The sequence below is a fragment of the Canis lupus genome, chromosome 11 (assembly GCF_011100685.1).
Source record: "Canis lupus familiaris isolate Mischka breed German Shepherd chromosome 11, alternate assembly UU_Cfam_GSD_1.0, whole genome shotgun sequence".
NCBI lineage: Eukaryota > Metazoa > Chordata > Mammalia > Carnivora > Canidae > Canis > Canis lupus.
This window is the reverse complement of record NC_049232.1, coordinates 32,526,392-32,550,602: the sequence shown is the minus strand read 5'-3', so window position 1 is coordinate 32,550,602 and position 24,211 is coordinate 32,526,392. Positions and strand designations below refer to the sequence as shown.

At 33.8% G+C, this 24,211-nt stretch overlaps 1 pseudogene; it reads right to left on the bottom strand.

The window, feature by feature from the left end:
- Positions 1 to 23,966, bottom strand: part of LOC100684799 — a 133,166-nt pseudogene extending 109,200 nt beyond the window's left edge.
- Between the last annotated feature and the right edge of the window lie 245 nt (positions 23,967 to 24,211).

The following is a 24,211-nucleotide window of genomic DNA, read 5'->3' as shown; positions in this document are numbered from 1 at the left end:
TTGCACATACCAGATTATGATTTGTTGAATCAATTAAAATGTCTTTTATCAATTTCCAAAACAAAAACAAAGACAAAAACAAAACCAAACAACTTGGACAGTTGATCTCTGTTTAACATGCATTTGAAGGAGTATCTTATAAAGGGAAGTAGGATGTAATGAGCACCTCAGAAATATACACAGAAGGTAAGATGGAAAAAATGTTGGCAGCCAACTAATGGCACAGATTCCTTGGTGATAGGAGTGTTTGGTAGTAGAAGAAAAGAGTTAACTATATAAAATAATATAGTAGTTTTTCACAACACCTTTTTAATATTTTTTTAATATTTTCCTATGGCTTCTGGTTAATTTCCAGTTGCTTAATTCTAGCCATTTGAGACCATCCCAAAGTGTGGGATCCGTAGGATAGCAAGTATTCCAGGGTCAACTGATGGCAAAGTTATTAGTGTTTGAGTGGCACAGTAGAAAAAATTAGGGACTTTTGAGTCAGATTAAAATTAGCTTCAAACACTGTGTCTGCAATTTAGGGTGTATTGTGTAGTCTGTCGAACTTTTTAAGTACTCTGAGGTGTAGGATATTATCTGCTGAACCTCCATGAAACACAAAAGTGCATACGTCCAACAACAGAAATGGAGTAAAAGGGTTATATGGCTATATACAATATGTACAGTATTACAGTATGTATATGGCTATATGTACAATATGTACACACTTAATATGTACATACATATACAATATGTACATATGTGTGTATACACATACAGATATACATACATATATTCATATTATTAACACATATATTTTTCCTGTTATGTGTCAAAATCACTGTAAGAGCAATTTTTTTTTTTTTACTACAATTCGCTTTTAGCTGCTCATTTTTAACAGTGCTGAGGCTGTCACAGTTTACTTGACTCTAACTCTGACTCTGTGTGTTTGATGTCTAGAATGTGTGAAATCCTATTCTGTTGCATTATCCTTCCTTGCAAAATTCTGTGTATGTTAATAGTCAGGTGTGAAAACTACAGCTAATTTATTGTTTTATACTATGGTATTACAGCTTTTAATTTTAATTATTATAATCAATAATCTATGAAGAAATGACATTTAGAGAGGATAAATAACAATAATTTTGATTGGACTTGTTCACAATCCTTTATTGACTTCTATTATAGGTTTTTGATATACAGCAGGGGCTTGGGAAGTGTTTGTTGAATTAATGAAAACTAAGTGAGAAGGCACAGTCTGCATTCAATCTCATATTTGTCTGATTCCAAATATGGTACATATGGACATAATCAAAAGTTTCATCTTACCTCTCAAATACAGAGTATAGCTCTCATAAATGGCAGATTGTATTAAGAATATCAAGCGACTTTAAATTTTCTCACTTTGTACATTATTCATTTTCTAACAAACATCAACCTAGAGTGTGCTTAACTTCATATTTAGGAGCCTTATTATTCATTAGAAGTGTTATCACAGTTATATAATAATCGGTACTTTCATTTTATCTTTCTTTTTACATTAACTTTTGGGTTTTATTATTTCCGTTCTAATGCCATTTGTACTGTTATCCCTTGGATGTTGATATGAAACTTCTGTAGTTCTTTCTAAAAGTGGGACTGCATTTAGATAAGATGACATGTATTATTAAATTCTCTTTAAAATACATTTCAAATCCCTTTAGCTAATATTTTTAGTAATATGGCATATCACAATAATATATATATTAATAATTGCTTTAACAAATTAAAATTTAGTTGTTCCAACACATTTTGAAAATTTTTATAGTGAATGAGAACAATAGAGCAAGGCACTAAATAACTTTTAGCATATATTTAATAGAAAAGTGAAAAAATAGAAGTGATATTATATTATATTATATTATATTATATTATATTATATTATATTATAATATAATATAATATATAATATAATATATAATATTACATGTCCCAACATACAAAGTATAGGGGTACAAGCAATGTTGAAATATTTGCAAACATCTCCTGTTAGAGAGGTTATTAAAAAAGAATATATGAAATTCTACTTTTATTAGCCAATAGCATCAAATAATTTTATCATTATATTCTCAGATAAACTCTGATAATGGAATGGATGCCAAAGTAGTTATTTTCTCATAACACTTTTCAGACAAGTCAATAGTTTATATCAGTAAGTTTTGTGATACCTCACCTTTCTTTGTTAACACATATATCAAGCCAGTATATCACCATACTATTTAGTAAGTTATTTCAACAAATCTTGATTTTCAAATATTGATTTTGGTTTAGGCAAATCACACAAGATTATAATATATATAAAATTCAGAAACACTATATAGGAAGAAAAAACACTTGTTTCTTTTTCAATTTTATTTCAATTTACACACTAGATATTATTCCAATTCTTAGATGGAAAAATCAGAAATTGGAAAGAGAGTGAGGAATAGCTGGAGAAATTTCTCATTCTACGTGATACATGAGATGAAAAACACATTTTTAATGTTTTAACTTCTTGAGATTTGGGAGTGTGGTTGTTTCCAAGGCAAAAAGGAAAACAGCTATCTTCTTTCATGCACAGAACCTGTCATGGTAATTTTTAAAAAATATTTATTCTTCACTGTCATATGAATTTAACCTTATGCTATGATAAAACTAGTTGCTAAGTATTAGAATTAATTTAGTGGAATATATTACAACCAAACATTGCAAATAATAGTTCTTATTAGAGATTCTATTAACATGAGAGAAAGAGACTTTGCCTATAAAAAATGAGAATTCAGGCACATTGTTCTCTGAGTCTAGCAGGCCATGTCTAATTTTGTCAGCCTAGCATCAAGAAGATGCTCCATACAGATTTTGAATTTCTTAGATGAGAGGTGTTAGGCAACTAGAGATGTATTATACAATTAACTCTATATGATTCAGATATGAGGGAAGGCCTTAGAATAACATAAAAGTAGAAAGATCCTCCTCAATTATAATTACTAATTTAAAATGCTGGGTTTGTACTTAAGAATTGAGGGGAATTTTGAGGTGCAATGTATGGATAATTATCACCACACATTGGAATTAGCCAAAGATTAGCTATCTTGCAATTAAAGCTATATAGGAGAATCTTGCTTGGATCCAAAGAAAAATAAGCTTCTTAATCTTTTTTCTTAATAGCCCCATGCAAAGCAGTAATATAATGTTAGAATTTTCTCCTGTGCTTCCCCAGTGATAACTGTATGGAGAATAAAAACAGAAAGAAACCATATTATTTGCGGACAGATTTCCCCAGTCCCATAATTGAAACATGTCTGAACTATTCAAGCTGAGTGCCTTGTCTCAATTTCAAAAATTATATATCAGTCATTTTGTGAGGAAGAACAAGCTGTGAGGAGTCAGGGCTGGACTGAAAGTATTCTTCCAATAGTATTCCAATAGAATTCTATATTATTCTTTCATTACTCCCTTCTGGAAAGAGGATGTGATCTCCTTCTTCTCTGTTAAAATGGGGAAAGGGGAATATAGCTTTCCTGTATAATGCATTCATATTAGTTAGCATTTATATTTTCCTCTGCACATCTACTCCTATCTCTACCTAGCTTTAAGACTATAGTGTTTATATTTGTATTCTTTCATCTATGGTATTAGTTCTCCTTAGAAGACTGTTACATTGAATTTGAGTGAAGATTTATGAGGTCCAGACAGGCTGCAATAGAAATTCAAGTACTCTGGAGCCTAGAGGGAGAGACAAGTGGACAAATCCAACTCAAATGAAGTCTTGACCTGTGTAGACCAATTGCAGAGTGGTTTCACTTTCAAAGGAGCATAATACAAACAGGAATTTTGATATTTACCTTCCTTCTCACTCTTGAAGAAACTTCTAAAAACACAGGAAACAATAATCTCTTCTTTTTTAAAAAAGATTTTATTTATTTATTCATGACAGACACAGAAATAGAGAGACAGATATATAGGGCAGAGGGAGAAGCAGGCTCCATGCAGGGAGCCTGATGTGGGACTCGATCCTGGAACTCCAAAGGCAGATGCTCAACATTCTGAGCCACCCAGGTCCCTCTTCTTTACTAATCTTTGTCTTTTCAAGTTTTCTCTTTCCTCATGCATCAGGTTCATTATTTTGATTTCTCTACCCTTTTCTCATTGCCCTTCTAATTTTGTTGCTTTCACAGGCATGTTCTTTTAATCTATCATCCACTAGTACTTGGGTAATGGGATTATCTTCCTTTTGCTTGGTATTCTTGGAAGGATCCACTTAATTGGCATTTTCTCTGTCCAACATATTTCTTTTTCTTTTATTTTCCCCCAAGAAATGGTCCTCAGTAGTGATTTTGCCCAATATATTTTAAATTTTATTCACAAAAGCTGTACACTCATTATTGGTTGGTGAAATTCCATCTCAAAGGGAATCAAGGGAAAGTAAGTAAAGTCATAAATCTAGAATCTTCTCTAGTGGGTAGGAAGAAAAGAGAGCTTGGATATGTATATATATACTTACAAAGTGGTCATTTTTGTCTAATTACACAAGGAGTAGTGTGATATGTTGTAAACATAAATTTAGAGTGTGAAAAGGAATGGAATCCATACAAGTTTGCTAAATTAGGTGACTCTGAACTAAGATGTGAAGAACAAATAGGAGTTAATCAGGTGAAGTGGAAGGTCAATTCATTTCAGATTGAAATAATAGTATATGCAATAAGTCATATTTGAGATGTGAATTGCAAATTTTTGGATTAATTTGTTTAATTACATAGTTTAAAAAGGCCAGAGTTTAATATGCATAGGAAATAGGGTTAAAGAATTTAGAAGAAAACCTGACCTTAAGTAAATTTCTGTATAACGTTATTGAGTTTAGACTTTATGTGGAAGAAGGACAATAGATTGACACTAAAGATTCCATGTTTAGGGAACTACATGTATGGATTTGTATTCTTATGGTGCTCATTCTAACTATAGAGTGAATTGATAGAAATGGAAGTTTCATGTGATGTGTACTGTAAGGCTACATCCAATCTTCTTTCTTGAACACAACTAAATTTTATTTCCCAGATTGTTGGGATTTAGATATGACCATGTAATGGCTGAAATTTGGCCAGTAAAAGGTTAAGCTGCACGATTTCCAGGCCTGAGCCTAGAGGTTATACAATAATGATTTACAATTCTTTATCCTTCCCCAGGCTGGATGTTGAAAAAGACAGAGTCCCTAGAATGAAAGAGTCTGGTTCCCTGAATCTCTGTTTGGAAGAGAGATCCACCCTTATCAGGAATATAGATTTTGGAGTATGTGAGTGAAAAATAAATTTCCATCATGTTTAAGCCATAGTAGGCTTCTGGGTTTGTTTGTTACAGCAGCTAGCATCCTTCTAATAAATACATGTAATTTAAAATTTGCTACCTAATAAATAACTAGAAATAAACAGGTCAAGTTAGAGTGTAACTCCATTATATGCTGGCAACATGAAAGAATGAAAGATTTTTCAGTCTCAATTTAGGAATTATATAGTAGGTCTCTGAGTGTTTAAACAACTAGATGTGACTTAGTGTATAATTTATAACTGCGATAGAGAAACTTATGCTTTTATTGCTTTGATAAAGTGTTATCAGGGTTTTTTATAAGAGCTATTTGATGAGGTTAGGGAATTCTGTTCATGTGAACACTCAGAGCTATTCTTTTATGTCTTGCTGAATTTCTTTCTGTTGTGCACAGCTCTAGCATTACTTTTTCTTAGATGTATTTTCTATATGTACTGTATTATTTGGGTTATTTCATTGTTAGCAAAAGGAACGACTGATTAATTGGACCAGGCTTCACCACTGAATAGGAACCAAAGGAGGCTAAGAAGTAAAAGTTTGGCTAGGATCTCACCATTATTATCTGATGCTAATATTGTCGATGAGTAATAATATTACTGTCTCTCCATTTTAAGAACAATTACTTTTTAACAAAATCGCAGTTGGAGCTCCACCTGGCTAAAACTGAGTAATGTTCCCATGCTTTAACACTCACAGGGAATCCCTATTTTGCCTTCCTTTCTTAAATGTTCAAAGGTGACTAGTCATGAATTGTAGCATTCCTAAAAACCAAGAAGGAAATTTGGATATAGGCAATGAGAAAAGTTAATAAGTGGTCATTATACTATCAGCCTATCAATATGTTGCATTAAAGATGTATCTTCAGAGTAGTGTTTATAGTCAGATACACAAGGCATTTAGGGATACCTCTAAATCTCTTACATATATCTCAATCTGTAAAAGCTACAGTTAGTCTTCAATATCCCAGAGTTCTCTTGATGCACATACACTTTGATTTGTAATTAAAATTGTAGGTTCCAAGAATGTATTGGGTATGTTGGGAGAAATAGAGAAAAAAACACATTTTTTAAATAGTGTGGTATATTTTACAAAGTCATGCTAAACATCATCCTTTGTGACCACATCTTCTTTTCTATAATTTGACTTTTTCTTTTATGATCTATTGCTCCATATTTCTTATGTGCATGCCTATAAATTTCAATAAAGAGATATGTAACTATAGCTCGAGAAAAAAATTATAAAACAGTAGCAATATAAGGTGATAGCACTCTGCCTTTATTTTATATATATATATTTATTTTTTATAAATATTAGAAATTGTTCCTTTAGCTTGAATTATGACATCTATGTTATAATTTATTGTTTTCCTTACCTCAAAAGCAAAATATATTTTTAAAATTGATTGATATGAGGAATTTCAAAGTAATTCTCAAAAGTCATTAATGATAATCTTCTCTCCTTTGTTATAATGTTTACCTAAGAATAAACTTGATAATTATGGTTATCACTAGATGTAATCACCCTGTTTTATTCAGAATATTTTTGTTATACTTCTATTTAAAATAATATGCTATCCTGTGTTTGAAAGAATCTTCCATTGGACCACTCTGTTAGAAACATGATCCAGCCATATTTGCTGTTCTTTCTTTTTCATATTACATACTGCTTAGGTTCAGGTATGCTAAATTATGTTATTGTAATGAACAAACTTTAAATCTGACTAGCTTAAAATGAAAAGGGCTCATTTCTCACTTATGCTACCTGTCATTTTTTTCCAACTGATTCCTTGAAAGTACTCCTGTGATCACTTTTCTTTTTTCTTTTTCTTTCTTTCTTTCTTTCTTTCTTTCTTTCTTTCTTTCTTTCTTTCTTTCTTTCTTTTTCATTCTTTCTTTCTTTCTTCTTTCTTTCTTTCTTTCTTTCTTTCTTTTTCTCTTTCTTTCTTTCTTCTTTTTTTTTTTCTAAAATATACTCTTTTGAGAGTTTTTCCTGTTAAGCCACTAAATTTCTTTACATACTAGAAAAGATACTGGTTCTATTCCCAGGTTTTTTCACAGATTTTTAAGCATTGTCAAATAAACAGAAATTGATTTAATAAAGATGATCATTTTTGTAGCATCTTCCTTTTTTTTTTTTTTTTTTTTTTTTTAATCTCCAAGGACTCGTGCACCAATCTTCCCTGGGAAGGAAACAGTTTGCTGAATGCATCAGGATTTCCTTTTACTTACAATAGAGGCAAAAACTCTCATGAAAGCAACCTCTGATGGGGCAGCATCAGTGTAAATATCAACATAATTCTTCCAAAACATTTATTTTCATATTTAAAGAAAAAACTTTAAATATATCTTGGATGCTGCTTATATCAGTAAGCTCTTTGTAACAGAAAAAGTTTTAATTTCACCATTTACAAATTTCATCAATGCTAGGGCATCATATTTTTTTCATAAAATTTGTTTACAATCAACCAAGATAAAAGAAAGATGTTTTCAGTTTAGTATTCAAAACCTCTTTAACATATGTGACATATTATTATTCACACATGGATTCATTTTATTCTTTAAAAAAGGAAGACTTTCAATTTCTCATGATGTGTTTTTTCTAGTGTTTCATGCTTTGTAATTTTACACAAGGAGATGAGTTGTAATGCATAAATATTCCTACCATGAAGTAAATTCCCTCTAGTTTTCTATTACAGTAGTAGTTTGTTTGCTACAGTAATGTTACATAGTAGGGTGTTAGAGGTTGTTGAAAGAATCAATATAGGAAGGAGAAACTATGCCATCAGCCTACCATTTTCCTCTCTCTGTGATTCAGTACTTACCACTTATTCATGGCCTCCCCTCCTTCATTCAGAATTTGAATATAGATGCAAATACAAAAACATAACCTTATTATGCATTGTTACCATATGAGGATAAAAGACCTCTAACAAAATTGTAAGCAGGCCTGCCTAGTCAGTATCCATCATCATGAATTCTAGTATCATGTAGAACATGAAGTTCAAATATGATTTTTAAAAATTTTTACGTATTTATTCATGAGAGACACAGAGAGGCAGAGACATAGGCAGAGGAAGAAGCAGGCTCCCTGCAAGGAGCCCAATGTAGGACCCTATCCCGGACCCAGGCATCATGTCCTGAGCCAAAGGCAGATGCTCAACCACTGAGTCACCCATGCATCCCTTGATTTGTTCTTTTTTTTTTTTTTTTTCACATCAGGATCACCTGTAATACCTACAGACATTTAGAATCCTAGCATTCAACAGAATATTCTTGAATTCTTTTATCTTACAATAAATGAAAAAAAAAATTGTAAAATACATTTGTTCACATTCCTGTTGTTTAAATTTACACATTTTTGTAGGACTATAAGAGATATGCCTACCAAAGGAAAGTTTTTCCTTATGGTTCAGATATATTTGACAATTACTAACAGTAAACAACTATGTACTACCAATAATTTGAATTAAACTAGAACCATCCAGATAGTTGATTGACTACTATTTTTGAAAGAGAGCTTTCTTTGTTTTTTCCTATTTTTTGAGTAATCTCTATACCCAATGTGGGGTTCAAACCCCCAACCCCAAGATCAAAAGCCACACACTCGGGGCAGCCGGGTGGCTCAGCGGTTTAGCGCCGCCTTCGGCCCAGGGCGTGATCCTGGAGACCCGGGGTCGAGTCCCACATCGGGCTCCCTGCATGGAGCCCGCCTCTCTCTCTAAAAAAAAAAAAAAGCCACACACTCCACTGACTGAGCCAGCCAGGTCCCCTGACTGGTGACTCTTAATAGAATCTGTAGCATCATTGTTCTCTTAATATAGACACTACAAGTCAAGTAAATGGGCTCAGTGCCTCTTAATTCTCCAGTGTAAGTTCTGAAGAGCTCTTTGACACACTTTTTTATTATATAGATTGCATCCTAAAAGGTGGGGAAGTTTTTAAGCACTAGGTTAAGCTACTGGAAAAGTACTAGGGGATATTAGGGAAAGGTTTGTCAATATGTTAAGGCCAATGGTGTTTGCTAATTGGTGCTTACTGAAGTTAGACTCCTATTGTCCCACATATACTGGGAGACAGGAGCCATGTATTTCTCAGGCCCCCAGCTTTGAGGTATAATTGACAAATAAAAATTGTATATACTTAAGGTTATGATTACATTTCAAAGAGATGGCTCAAGTCTTTGAGAAAGACATTCCTGGGTTCTAAAACTGTCAATATGTTGGGAAAAGATATACATCCTGAAGGGACAGGGAAAGAACTTATAATTAAAAATTTCAAAAGTCAGTTCTCTAAAATAAGAAGGCCAGGAGCCTAGAATGAGGAAGAAGTTTGTCTAAAGTTTAGTCAAGTGAAGTGAACGTTAAGGTCATCTTGGTCATATGTTGAAATTTCAACAATGTTAAGTAACCATTATATCCTTGATTTGATGCTTGTCATGGTTTACAAGTTGGAAGCTGTTTTCTCAACTTGAAGTGCCTATAATTTCTAGAGTCTTTCTTTTATTACCTTTATATTTCTTAAATTGGAACTTTTTCCTTATTGAGCTTTGGAGAACTTATGTAACTCATCCAATTCTTTACAGGTTCAGTAAACCACAATCCATATATACAGTTAACCTTCCACTTTATAATCCCTTCCCTTGGAGGTAAAAGTTCATTGGCTATATTAAATACCTTCCATGTTATCAAAGGTGGCATTTTGGCCAAACATTTTAATAACTGCATAACATAAATAGCTATTCTGTTTTCCGAAAAAGTACCCTCTACTGCTTTCAATCAATATCCTGGCCTGTGCTACATACTGAAGAGTGTTTCTGTTCTTAGCAGTGTTATAATTCTAGTATTAATCAGCCAAGGCTTTCTAGATTATGTTGAGATAATCAACAACCCCAGATATGATTGGTTTAAAGTGTAGTTTATTTTCTTGGTTGCACTACCTGTTCATTTTGGGTCTTCTGGAGACTGTGGTACATATATCCTTAACCTGTAACAAGAAAAGTGGCAAAAGAAAGGGAGTTCTGGTATGCCTCACATGACCATTGAGTATCCATGCTAAAAATGACAGGGTCCAATGTTCTTATAAACCATGACCCAGAATAAATGTTACAACTGCTTCCAAATACAAGGGAGCTGATGAAAGCAATTCTACACCATGAGTAGAGAAGGAATAATAAAAATACCTGGCAAAGTATATTTTTTTAAAATTTTTATTCATTTATGATAGTCACAGAGAGAAAGAGAGAGAGGCAGAGACACAGGCAGAGGGAGAAGCAGGCTCCATGCACCAGGAGCCTGACGTGGGATTCGATCCTGGGTCTCCAGGATCGCGCCCTGGGCCAAAGGCAGGCGCCAAACCGCTGCGCCACCCAGGGATCCCATATTTTTGATTACTAACATAACTTCACTTTTTATGACTCCTGATACTTTCCTTCCCAAATGAATAGAATATGATAAATGCATTTCTATCAAAATATAATTTTTCATCCAATACTTTAAAAGCCAATTAAAGAGATAAATTTACTATGCCAAAATAAGCATTATTTGAAATAGAAACTATAGCCTTTATATTCTGATTTTTTTACAATCTAAATAAAAAAAAATAAAAGCCTTTACAGTAGAAGGAAATCAGTGAAGACCTTGTGTGTTAGTTTTTCATGTACAAACTATAAACCTTTTTTAAATTACAGAGGCTTGGTCTGGCACCATAATACACAGTTAGTTGTTTTGGATAAAATAAATTCCACTGTGATACAATGCATTAGCATTGCTGTTGACCCAGGAGTACGAATGAAACTTCTGAATTCCAATGTAGAGGTATTTTCAATTAAGAGTGAGCCTGTTAGGAAGATGGATTTAAGATTCTTTCTTCTGCTTCCATTCTTAGAGACATATCTGAAAAATGTGATTCTATATATCTGTCATCAAGCTCAAAGCCAGAGGAAGATGGGCTTCTAATATCAGATGCATGTACTAAAACAGGATCTCCATCTTGCTAGCTCAGGATAAATTTTATCAGAGATTTCAGGGCTATGACAAGTCATATCTGTTATAGTTGACTGACTGGAATTTCCATAATTTTCATTTTTTTGAGTGTGTATGAGATAATACAAGTACAAATTCATTTTATTTTTAATAAAAACATAAAAAGGGAAATCTGAATAACTAAAGCATGTTAAAATAAAACATATAGAATGCTTTTCCCTATCTATAAGAAAATTTTATATGTGTACTGTTAGGTGATAGTACTTTATTTTAAACATTGTCAGTATTCATTTCAGAGAATATCTTATGATTAAAATTTTGGTTTAATATGAAAAATAAAAATAGGAAATTCTTCTGATTTGCTAGATTATACTCTTTTGTAGGCAACTCTGCCTAACATAGTGCTAAGACATGTTAACTTTCCAATATTGACTCTTTTGGGATTTAAATTAATGAAAACACGCAAAATTGATGCAATATTGCTTATGTCATCCAGCAAGACATACAGTAGATATGGATTTGTTTTACTGTGTTAGTTAAAGTTCCATCTCTGTCTCTGGTGTTCATTACAGCCTAGGACAAAAAGCGGCTGTGTTAGTAACACAGAAAACATAAGTTAACACCTCATGTATGACTAGAAGCACATCATCTTCATTCTAATTAATATGGTACACTTATCTAGCATTTTCTAGTATAAAATACACTTCTACTTCATTTCATTTTGTCACCATTAAAAATCTGTAAGTTCTAGAAATAACTTTAATGATATTACTGCAGTGCCAAGGAGATAAAAGACTTTGAAATTTGGAAGTCTTGCATCAGAAAATAAATCCCATTTTTCTGACTCTAGATTCAGAATTTCTTCCATTATACCATAGCATTTTTTACTGTTTAAGACATCCACTGTACTCTTTGGTTTGAGCTATCTGACGAACATTAATTCAGGGAATACAAGTTGGGTATCAAGGACTCAGAAACGCAAATATATTTGATTATATTGACAATTTAAGTAACCACTTTTCACTTGGTCATAACTAGTATATAAGAATGACTAATAAGTAATACCTCAGGGCAAAGCTGGTGAAATAAATTAAAATCATAAAATCATTTTCCCAAAATACATTTATGTCTTCCTGTTGAAATTCTATTATCAAAATAGTTTCTATAACAATTTTTTTTCAAAATTAAATATCTGAATAAAAACTCTGGTATAATCAACCTGCATGTGTGCCACAAGGGAAACATGCTTTGGTGAAGTCCATACAAAGAACATATAGAGGACATTGCATTTACTCCTCAGATTTTTCCCAAAAGGCTTCTATTTGCTGTTCATGCTATTTAAATATACCATTCATTTATTATTATGATTTTCTCCATCTTTTCCTTGAGGCTTAGCCTATCATAGATCCCAAAATATACTTTGGCTAGGCATTGGGGAAATATCATAGTCTGTACTCAATGTACACTATCTTTCATTTTATTATAATACATTATTATTGTTATGCACATGGAAATCACAATTTACATTGGATAATGTACAAGATCATTGAATACTACAAACAAATATAGTCACTAATGAGTTCAGTAAGTGTTAAATAATTGGGTTATTGCTGTTTTAAGTTATGCTGAAGTAGAACAATTTTTATCTAACATTTTCTGCCCTGTTTGGCTGCCCTTTTCCTCATTTTTAATTTCTTTTAGCTAAAAAGAGTATACTTTGTTTAGGTTTTTTAAATTTTTATTTTTTAAAAAATTTTATTTTATTTTTTTGTCTGCACTGTTTCGGGATTGATAGCTTCTTCATCTCCAATTTTGAGATACATAGGACAAAAAAAAGTCTGAAGGAAATCTCCAAAGTATTATTCTTTGGATCCTGAGATTATTAACCTGTTTTCCTCTCTTCATCTTTCAGAGTCATTATATATATATTCCAGGTATTTAGTTGTAATTAGTAGGGAAAAGAGAAAAATATGTCTTCTCCAAATTCCCCAAATTGGAAGTCCTATAGCAGCATTTTGTTTTTATTGTAAGCTTAAACTGAGAATAACTTAAAAGACTATTTCAATTAACAATGGAATAAATAGGAGTGCTTCAGGGGCTCAGTCAATTAAATTGTCCGACTTTTGATTTTGGTTCAGGTCATGATCACAAAGATATGAGATGGAGCCTGCTTAAGATTTTTCTCTCTCCCTCTGCCCCTCTCCTCTCCCCTCTAAACAAAACTAAACAAAAACACAATGAATAAAGTATGATAGATTCATATAATAGAGACCTATACTAAAATGGAAGAGAGTGAAATAATAAATATGCAACAACATGGATGACTCAGACATAATACTGAGGAAACAGCCAAAAATAAGTGAATATATAGTGGATGATTCTATGTATCTAAATGTCAGGAAATGTGTTCCATTAGAAGTTGTAAAGATAGCATGAAGGAGGTTTTTGAAAATCTAAAATTATGAGGCACCTGGGTAGCTCAGTCTGCTAAGTTCTGCCTTCGGCTCAGGTCACGAACTTATGGTCCTCTGATTGAGCCCCACATCAGGATCCTTACCCACTGAAGAGTCTACCTCTCTTTCTCCCTCTGCCCCTGACCCTGTTCATGCTCATTCTCTCTTAAATAAATAAATAAAATCTTTTTTAAAAAACTAAAAATATTCTATATCTTAAATTATTAGGTTGCTAGCTATACAAATTTGTTCACTTTGTAACAATTCATTATAATGTTCATCTAATATTTATATACTCTACCACATGCATTATATACTTATAGAGAGTTACAAAATATTCCAAAACATATAGCACAAACATTTTACTTAATTTTGATTAATTGAATCTTTTCTCCTAGAGACTTGAAATAAGACAATGGAGTCTGCCATTTCCATTTCTATAATCATTATATATATATATTTTAAAGATTTTATTTATTTATTCTTGAGAGACAGAGAGAGAGAGAGAGAGAGAGAGAGACAGAGACAGAGAGGCAGAGACACAGGCAGAGGGAGAAGCAGGCTCCATGCAGGGAGCCCGATGTGGGACTCCATCCTGGGTCTCCAGGATTAGGCCCTGGGCTGAAGGTGGCGCTAAACCAATGAGCCACCTGGGCTGCCCTCTATTAATCATTATAGCAGAGATCATGTAAACAGCAAGAGGGAAAAGTGAAAGATAAAATAAATGGAGAGGGGCACCTGGGTAGATCAGTCAGTTAAGTATCCAACACTTGATCTCAGCTCAGGTCTTGATCTCAGGGTTGTGGATTCAAGCCCTGTGTTGGCTTCATGCTGGGCATGGAGCCTACTTAAATAAATGAATAAACAAACAAACATAAATAAATGGAGAAGAAGAAATTAAAAGGTGATTATCAGAAGATGATATCATTGTTTACAAAAAAACAAAAAGAATTTCACATTCTAAGAATTAGTTCTAAAATATAGAAATCATTTATATACTATTAATAAAATATTAGAAATATTACATAGTTTAATTATTAAATATTTTTTAAAACAGTATTAGAAAAATTGATGAACACATATTAAGAGGAAATACAAATCATTTTCATTCACTGGATACCTCAATTGTGATATACAGATTCAATAAAATACAAATAAACTCAAGCCACAGTGTTTGGGACATTAACAAGCTGATTCCTAAGTTTGTATTGGAAAACACAAAGTGAAGACTTGTTAAGTCAACTTGAAAAAATGAACAGCTTTGATTACATATACTACCTATTAAATACCTTTTGCTCTGCAGTTTCCTTGAGAAGAACATGCCCAGACTAGCTTGTTCAAGGAATAGGAATGAGAGATATGTGGAGCAGAACCACGCTTGGCTAAACTCAGCTTGATCTAATGACCTCCAGCTTGCACAGAAGTGAGACTATGCCAAATAAAGGTCAACCACTTTGTAAACTGAGCCAACTAGAAGCTCTTCTGTAAGCACATGCTGATTATTAATATTTGTATATTTCTGATATTTTGATTGTTACATAACTATATTGTTGCCAGTTGTACATGCACACACATGAAATACTTTATAAGTAAAATACCTTATCTCATAAACCCATTAGATACTCACATCCTTTTATTTAAGGTTAGTGGACCAAAGTTTGAACTTGTTAAACAAACTAAAAGAACTTTCAAATTGCTAATTATTCATTTCTAAATATAAAATTATAGTTTGTAAAACCACAGTTGTCCAGTGGTCAAATTGTCCAGTTTTCTCAATTTCAAGTCTATCGATCACCTCCATTTTCCAACTGGTTCTTCTTATTCCATAGAAATAGTCTTTGCCCCCCACTCTTGCATCCCATGAGCTCTGTAACTTCTATAGCAGTAGCTTTCTCAGTCTCGCAAAATGGAAAGACATTACTAGCAGCACTTGCATAAGGTCTGGTAGCTAGATCACATTGCCACATTGTGAAAATTACTTCATATGTATCCTCTATCTTTCATTCTTTAAGTTTTCTCACTGTTCTACATTGTACCATGAGCAGGAACCCTTGAATTTAAAGCCCAAGGTAGAATTGAGTACTTTCTAAGATGCACTTCATTGTACAATTGTGGAAACAGATCCAAAGTGACTTTCCCAAAGGCATTATGTTGGTTGGACACAAAGCTAATGTTAATAATTGAGATAATTGTATTTACATTTTATCAATCTTTTAGATTTCTGTAATATCTTTATCTACTATAGACTACACATGAAATTTATTCTGGGTTCCTAAGCCATAAATTTGAAAACTGGTAGTGATATATTTGATGTCTAGCAGTAGACAATAAGGAAAACTTAAGATCATTGCTAGTTTGCTAATCCCCAAATATATACTCAAAATTTGTTTGCTCAAAAGTCTCAAGTATAAATAGAAATATAAATTTTAAACTTAATAGAGCTTAACCAAATGTTAGACTGTAACAGTTTAATTTGCTTTACATTATTCTTATTGGGTAAAGTGGCTTTTTGTTTGAGTTCTAAATGTGTTGCCCTTTAGTGTATGACTTATCAGTATCACTAGTAATTTATAAAGATAATTTGTTTTTATGGGATAAAGAACTTCCCTTACATGTTAAGTTCAGTATATTAGTTCCACTGTAATATTTAATGGCAAGAATAGTGAATTTTCTATCTTACTTTTTAAAAGTGGACTAAGCCACTCTAAGTTTCAAAAGAGTATTCTTATTTTTTTTTTTCTAAATGAGAAAAGCAGAGGGGAAAAGGTATTGAATATAAAGCTCAAATAAGTATGGGACCAGAAATTGCAGAGCTGTTCTTTTGAAGATTCTTGCTTAAAAGGGAGACCAAAGAAGCACTAGTATCAAAGATGTTAAGTTTTAATTGATGCTGTAGGGTATATGGAATTTTGTCACATAGATACATTCTAAGGTACTCTGAGAAAAAACATAATACTTAGATCTTACATTGCATTTTTAAATTGACAATGTTTTAAAAAATTAATAAATTCTGATTAGATCTCTTTGTGGTGGGTGAGTGTTATTAAATGCTGCAGGTCAGAAATACATTAGCTCTAGTGATAATAGTTATTGCCATAGTAACATGGACACCACAGGCCCGAAACCAAAATCCTTACCTGTGCAAAATGTTCAGTGGTTTTAATGAGCGTTTTCTGTGAATCCAGTGTGCCCCGTGTGCTCACTTCTTTGGGAAATGTTTGAACTCAATGTTGCTTTATTCTTGTTAACTGTGTATAGTATAGCACATGTGAGTCACCCAAAACAGCATGGGGTAATTTAGGCTGATATTGCAATTACATTTAGACTTCACCATCTGGGTTAAACAAATGAATTACTAATAAGCCTGGTCCCTAATGAGGGGTGGCTTTGTCTAACAAAGAATAAAGACAGTGAAAGTCACTTGCACTTGTATTTTTGTTGACTGCTATTCAAAAAGTGCCCCTCTGGTTTCTATGCAATAGAAAATATTATCCTGTCATAACTAGATAAGTGCTTTAAATTTCAGTTAGACCCTCCACTGGAGCATCATCCTTGGACATTTTTACAGAATTATGTACAAGCCATCTTCCCAACTAAATTCAAGTATAAAACCACTGATTTTGAAAACGTTGCAATACTCATCATGAGAAATGCAACATTGGTAATCTAAATTACAACACATGGTATCATACATCTTAAATTTTATGTAATTTAGTTATTATACATTATCTAATTTATTCATATAGCAAACTGTAAAGTAGTTAGAGTAGAAATTATTTTCAGCATGAGTTTTGAAAGTACAACTCAAGTCTAATGCTTGGGAAGTAAAACAAACAAAATACACACATACACACACTCCACACACACACACACATACACGAAAAAATCATGTGTTTTGGACCTGGATCAAACTACAAATTGCATTCAAATCACTAAACTCTTTCAGTCTCAGCTTCTTTGTCTGGAAAATTTGGATAGTAACAGCCATTTCTAGTTCAGTAGCCCTGACTTAGAGCAGTTTAAGTTTCAATTTTTTTCTTTTTTTTTCTTTTTTACTTCATAGTGTTACAAATGTGGTATACGTTCAGTAGAAATTGTACTTCACATTTTGAATTTTGATCTTTTTCCAGGTTAGTGACACGCAATCAGATACGATCTCATCATACTCCACAGTGGCAGCAAGCCTAGCTCTCAGGACCACAAGGATGTACAACCGATACAGTTACAGCCATTCTAGATCAATATGGCTCAATCGCTGGCCACCTAGGTGTCCCCCAAGCATGTTTAAATTAGGCTAAGCTAAGATATGATGTTTAATATATGAGGTATATTAAATGCATTTTTTACTTAGGATAGTGTCAACTAACAGTAAGTGTATTGGAACTAACTCCATTATAAGTTGAGGAAGATCTGTATACTGGAAGAAAGTTATATAAAAACATATTGATTACTTTTAATTAAAGGTAAGCATACAGGTTAAATTTTTGAGGATAACAATTTGAAGAATATTCAATTTTCAAATAGGTAACAGTATGTGAAATAAAAATTCTTTAATACAAAAGATAATATGGATTTATTTTTTGAACAAGTTTGTTATTACGTTTGTGTTTTTCAAGTTTTTATTTAATTTCCATTTAGTTAACATATAGTGTAATATTACTTTCAGGTATCAAATTTAGTAATTCTGTACTTCCATACATACTCAGTGCTCACTGTGACAAGTGCACTCCTCAATCCCAATCACCTATTGAACCCATCCGCCCACTCACTGCCCCCCTGGTAACCATCAATTTGTTCTCTATAATTAATATAATTATTAATCTCTTTCTTGGTTTGACTATCTCTTTTTCCCCCTTTGCTCATTTCTTTTGTTTCTTAAATTCCACATATGAGTGAAATCATATGCTATTTTTTCTCTGATTAACATATTTGACATATTTTGTTTTGTATTATATTCTATAGCTCTATCCACACCACTGCAAATGGCAAGATTCCATATATATATATATGGAATATATATATATAATAATATATATATATATATATATATATATATATATATATAATCTTCACATTTTCTTTATCCATTCACCAGTAGATGGACATTTGGTTTCTTTCCATAATTTGGCTACTTGATAGTGCTGCTATAAACATCAGGGTGCACGTACCTCTTCAAATTAGAATTTTTTGTATCCTTTTGGTAAATAGTAGTGCAATTGCTGGAACCTTGGGTGATTCTATTTTTATTTTGAGCTGCTTCCATAGTGTTTTCCAGAATGGCTTCACCAGTTTGCATTCTCATCAACAGTGTAAGAGGATCCCCTTTTGCCCCATTCTTGCCAAAACCTGTTGTTTCCTGTATTGTACATTTAGTCATTGACAGGTGTGGGATGATATCTCCTTGTAGATTTGATTTGTATTTCCCTGATGATGAGTGATGTCAAGCACTTTTTCATGTGTCTGCTGGCCATCTGTGTGAACTTCTTTGGAAAAATAACTATTCACGTCTTTCTCTTTTTTTTTTAACTGGATTCTTTGTTTTCAAGTGTTAAGTTTTATAAATTCTTTAGGCATTTTGGATACTAACCACTTATCAGATGTTTCATTTGCACATATCTTCTCACATTCAGTAGGTAAGAACCTTTTTATTTTTTGAAGTCCCAATAGTTCATTTTTCTTTTGTTTCCCCTGCCTCAGGAGACAAATCTAGTAAGTTACTATGGCTGATCTCAAAGAATCCCTGTATTCTTCTCTAGGATTTTGATGGTTTCCTGTCTCACATTTATTTTTTTTTAAGATTTTATTTATTCATGAGAGACAGAGAGAGAGAGGCAGAGACACAGGCAGTGGGAGAAGCAGGCTCCATGCAGGGAGCTCAACGTGGGACTCGATCCAGGGACTCCAGGATCAGGCCCTGGGCTGAAGGAGGCACTAAACCGCTGAGCCACAGGGGCTGCCCCCTGCCTCACATTTAGATCTTTCATCCATTGTGAATTTATTTTTGTGTATGGTGTAAGAAAGTGGCCCAGTTTCATTCTTTTGAATGCTGCTGTCCAGTTTTCCCAAAATCCACTTATGGAAGAGACTGTTTTTTTCCATTGGATATTCTTTTCTGCTTTGTTGAAGATTAATTGACCATATAGTTGTGGGTTCATTTATGGATTTTCTATTCTGTTCTTTTGATTTATGTGTCTATTTTTGTTCCAGAATCGTGCTGTCTTGACCACTACAATTTTGTAATGTAACTTAAAAGTCTGGAATTCAGACAACTACAATTCTTATTTTGTTTTTCAAGATTGCTTTGGCTATTTGGTGTATTTTTTGGTTCCATAAATATTTTATAACCATTTAATCTAGCTCTGTGAATAGTGCTGGTGGTATTTTGATAGAGATTGTCTTAAATCTGTAGATTGCTTTGGGTACCATAGATATTTTAACAATATTTGTTCTTCCAGTCCATAAGCATGGAATGCCTGCCCATTTCTTTGAGTCCTCTTCACTTACTTTCATCAGTGTTTTATAGTTTTCATAGTACAGATCTTTTACTTTCTTGGTTAGGTTTATTCCTAGCTATCTTATTGTTTTTTTGGTGCAGTTGTAAATGGGATTGATTCCTTGAATTCTATTTCTGCTGTATCATTGGTGACATACAGAAATGCAACAGATTTCTGTATGTTTATTTTGTATCCTGGGAAATTACCGAATTCATGTATCAGTTCCAGCAATATTTTGGTAGAGTTGGGTTTTCTACATAGAGTATCATGTCATCTATAAATGTGAAAATTTGACTTCTTCTTTGCTGATTTGGATGCCTTTTATTTCATTTTGTTGTCTTATTGTTGTAGGTAGGACTTCTAATACTCTGCCAAATAACAGTGGTGAGAGAGACGTCACTATCTTAATATTGATCTTGGTGGAAAACCCTGTTTTTCCTCATTGAGGATAGCTGTGGGGTTTTCATATTTAGCCTTTATTATGAAGTATGTTCCCTCTAATCCTACTTTGTTGAGGGTTCTGATCATGGATTTATGTAGTACTTTGTCAAATGTTTTTTCTGCATCTATTGGAAGGATCATACGGCTCTCATCCTTTTTTTTATTAATGTGGTGTATCATGTTGATTTGTGAATGGTAAACAATACTTGCAGCCCAAAAATAAATCCCACTTGATCGTGGTGAATGATTCTTTTAATGTACGGTTGTATTCAATTTGCTAATATTTTATTGAGAATTTTTGCATCCATATTCATCAGGGATATCACTCTGTTGTTAGTTTTCTAGTAGTAGTGGCTGAGTCTGTCTGATTTTGGTATTGTGGTAATGCTGGCCCCATGGAATGAATTTGGAAGTTTTCCTTCCATTTTCATGTATTGGAATAGTTTGAGAAGAATACATATTACTTCTTTTTAATATGGAAAGTGGAATTACTCCTTCTTAATATTTGGTGGAATTTGCCTGTGAAGTCAAAAGTCCTGGGCTTTTGTTTGTTGGGAAATTTTTGATTACTGATTCAATTTCCTTGCTGGTTATTATTCTGTTTAAGATTTCTATTTTTTCCTGTTTCAGTTTTGGAGGTTTATATGTTTCCAGGAATTTATCCATTTTCTCCAGGTGGTCCAATTTGTTGACATATAGGTTTTTATAATCTTCTCTTATAATTGTTTGTATGTTTGTAGTGCTGGTTGTTATTTCTCCTCTCTATATCATTTTTTCCCTCTGTTTCTTCTATTGTTTCATTGCACCCAGTCTGTTTTGAATCCCAGTTTTTGCATTTTTTTCATTTCTGACTGGTGTATTTTAACTCTTTTTTCTGTAGTAAGAGCCTCCCTGAAGTCTTTCATTCTGTCTTCAAGCCCTATTAGTAACCTTATGACTGTTGCTTAAAATTATCCTTCAGACATGATACTTACATGTATTTTGCTTAGATCTGTGACCTTGTCTTGTTCTTTCCTTTGGGATGAATTCCTCTTGCCATTTGTCTAAGTCTCTATCTTCTTTCATATGTTAGAAAAGCCCATTATGTTTCCTGCTCCTGAGAGTAATGCCCTTTTAAAGAAGAAGTCATAGAGTGTCCAAGGCCTCACACTTAAGGGACTATCTCTGGTGTGTGCTGCACACACTCTGCTGTTGTGTTTTGGCTGATCTATCCTTTAGGTCAGAGGTCTGCAGAGACTCTCCTCATCTGCAGTGGGCAGTGTTTGGTTCTTGGCTAGAATTTGGCTGGTTTAAACGAGGTGTGCTCTGGTCTGCTTGTTAAATGAGACCTGCTACAATGTCCAGTAGAACAAAGCCCTGCAGAAGAACTCTCTGGTCAGGGACATGGTATGGACATAGGTTTCTGCTGGTCTTCTGGGTAACAGGCCTGTTGAGCTGGGATGAGTCAAATTTGACCAAGAAGGTCAGTACCACCAGAGCACAGAGGACCTTGGTGTCAGCAGGTTAGGTATTCAGTGTTGGTGCCATGCCATTTATTACAGGTTGCTCTATGCTGAGAGGCAGGGGAAAGAAATCGTGCCAGCCAGCAGCTTTGTCCCTAGAGAGAGGGGCCTCCATGCCTGCTACTCTCAGGAGTACACTCTGAGAGGAGTGAATAATCTCCCCACTGTGATCCCAGGCATTTTTCAGATTGCTGTTTCCACATGGTTTGCCAGCCTTCCCTCCAGAAGCAGGCAGCGTCCTCAGGGCTCTATCACCACCAAACCAGCTGACCTTTAAAACTCCAGTCTTTAATTCCTGCTGGTTGCAAGAATTCATGAAAACCAGCCCCTCCTGTATTCTTAGCCAATGACTTTGGGCAAGGGTTCTCCGTGTGAGTTGCCCCATGTATTCCTCTCTCACCAGGGCTCCTTCCCTCTGTTGTACCTGTGAACCATTTCTCCCCCAAACCACGTCTTCATACTTCCTACTTTCCTTGATATGGCCTTTTCTCTCCTTATCTTTGTAGAGTTTGTTCTGTCAGTCCTCAGTTTGGTATCTGAGGCATTCAGAATGATTTGTTAGTTATCTAGTTCTGTTCCAGGGACAAGAGAGCCTAGGGTCCTCCTATTATGCCACCATATTAGCTCACTCTTCTTATACTAGATTTTTAAAATGTATTAATGTAAAGGTGAGTTGTATAATCAACAAGATATATTTTAAAAAGAAATGTAGCAAGAGGGCAGCCCGGGTGGCTCAGCAGTTTAGCGCCGTCTTCAGCCCAGGGCATGTTCCTGGAGATGCAGGATCGAGCCCCATGTTGGGCTTCCTGCATGGAGCCTGCTTCTTTCTCTGCCTGTGTCTCTGCCTCTCTCTGTCTCTCTCTGTGTCTTTCATGAATAAATAAATACAATCTTAAAAAAAAAGAAATGTAGCAAGAGCATGGCAGAGACAACATGAAAGAGAATGATGGAAATATCCAAATATATCAATATAAAATAAACTTAGGTAGATTAATTTGATTGATTTGAGAAAATACTTCATTCAAATACTACCTATAAGGCACACAGTATAATGGTTAATTTTATATGTCAACATGGCTGAGCCATGGCTACCTAGATAGTAGGTCAAACATTATTATATTTGTGCCTATTGGTAAGGGTGTTTTTGGATGAGATGAACATTTAAATTGGTAGACTAAGTAAGCCACATTTCCCTTCTTAACATGGATAGCCTTCATCCATTGAGTTAAGGTTGGAATAGAACAAAAATCATTATTCTTCCATAAGTTCAAGGAAACTCTTTCTGTCTGAGTGCATGAGTTGGATATTGGTATCTTCCTACTTACAGAACTCAAATTGAAACATTGATCTTATTGGGTATCCAGGCTTTTAACTTTAGGACTGGAAATACATGATCTATCCTAGATCTCTGGATTGCTGACTGTAGGTCTTGGAACTTCTCAGCATCTGTAATTGTGTAAGCCAATTCCTTTTAATAAATATATAATTGATTAGATAGATCCATGAAAGATAAATAGATATCCTATTGTCTCTGTTTCTCTGGAGAACCTTGACTAATACACAAACCTATGCATAAGGACCCCCAAAAAAGAGTTTGAGTATATATATATATATATATGTGTATATATATATATATATATATATATATATATATAATTTTACATATAATATAATGGGCCCTCAAACTCAAAAGAGTTTGAGACTATATAAATATTACTTTACATATAATATAATGGGCCCTGTCCTACCTCACCAATAGCTGCAATGAGCGCATCGGCTAAGTGGTCAACTCAGGGGTCCTGCCCAGGCTGGTCCAGCTTATGAGCAGCTCAGAGCTCAATGTCTTGACCCCCTCTCTCCGCACAATTGGAAACATCGTCACAGGAACGGATTATCAGACCCAGATGGCCGTTGACGCGGGCATGCTGAACGTGCTGCCCCAACTCCTGACACACCCCAAGTCTTCCATCCAGAAGGAGGCAGCTTGGGCCTTGAGCATTGTGGCTGCAGGGTCCTGCC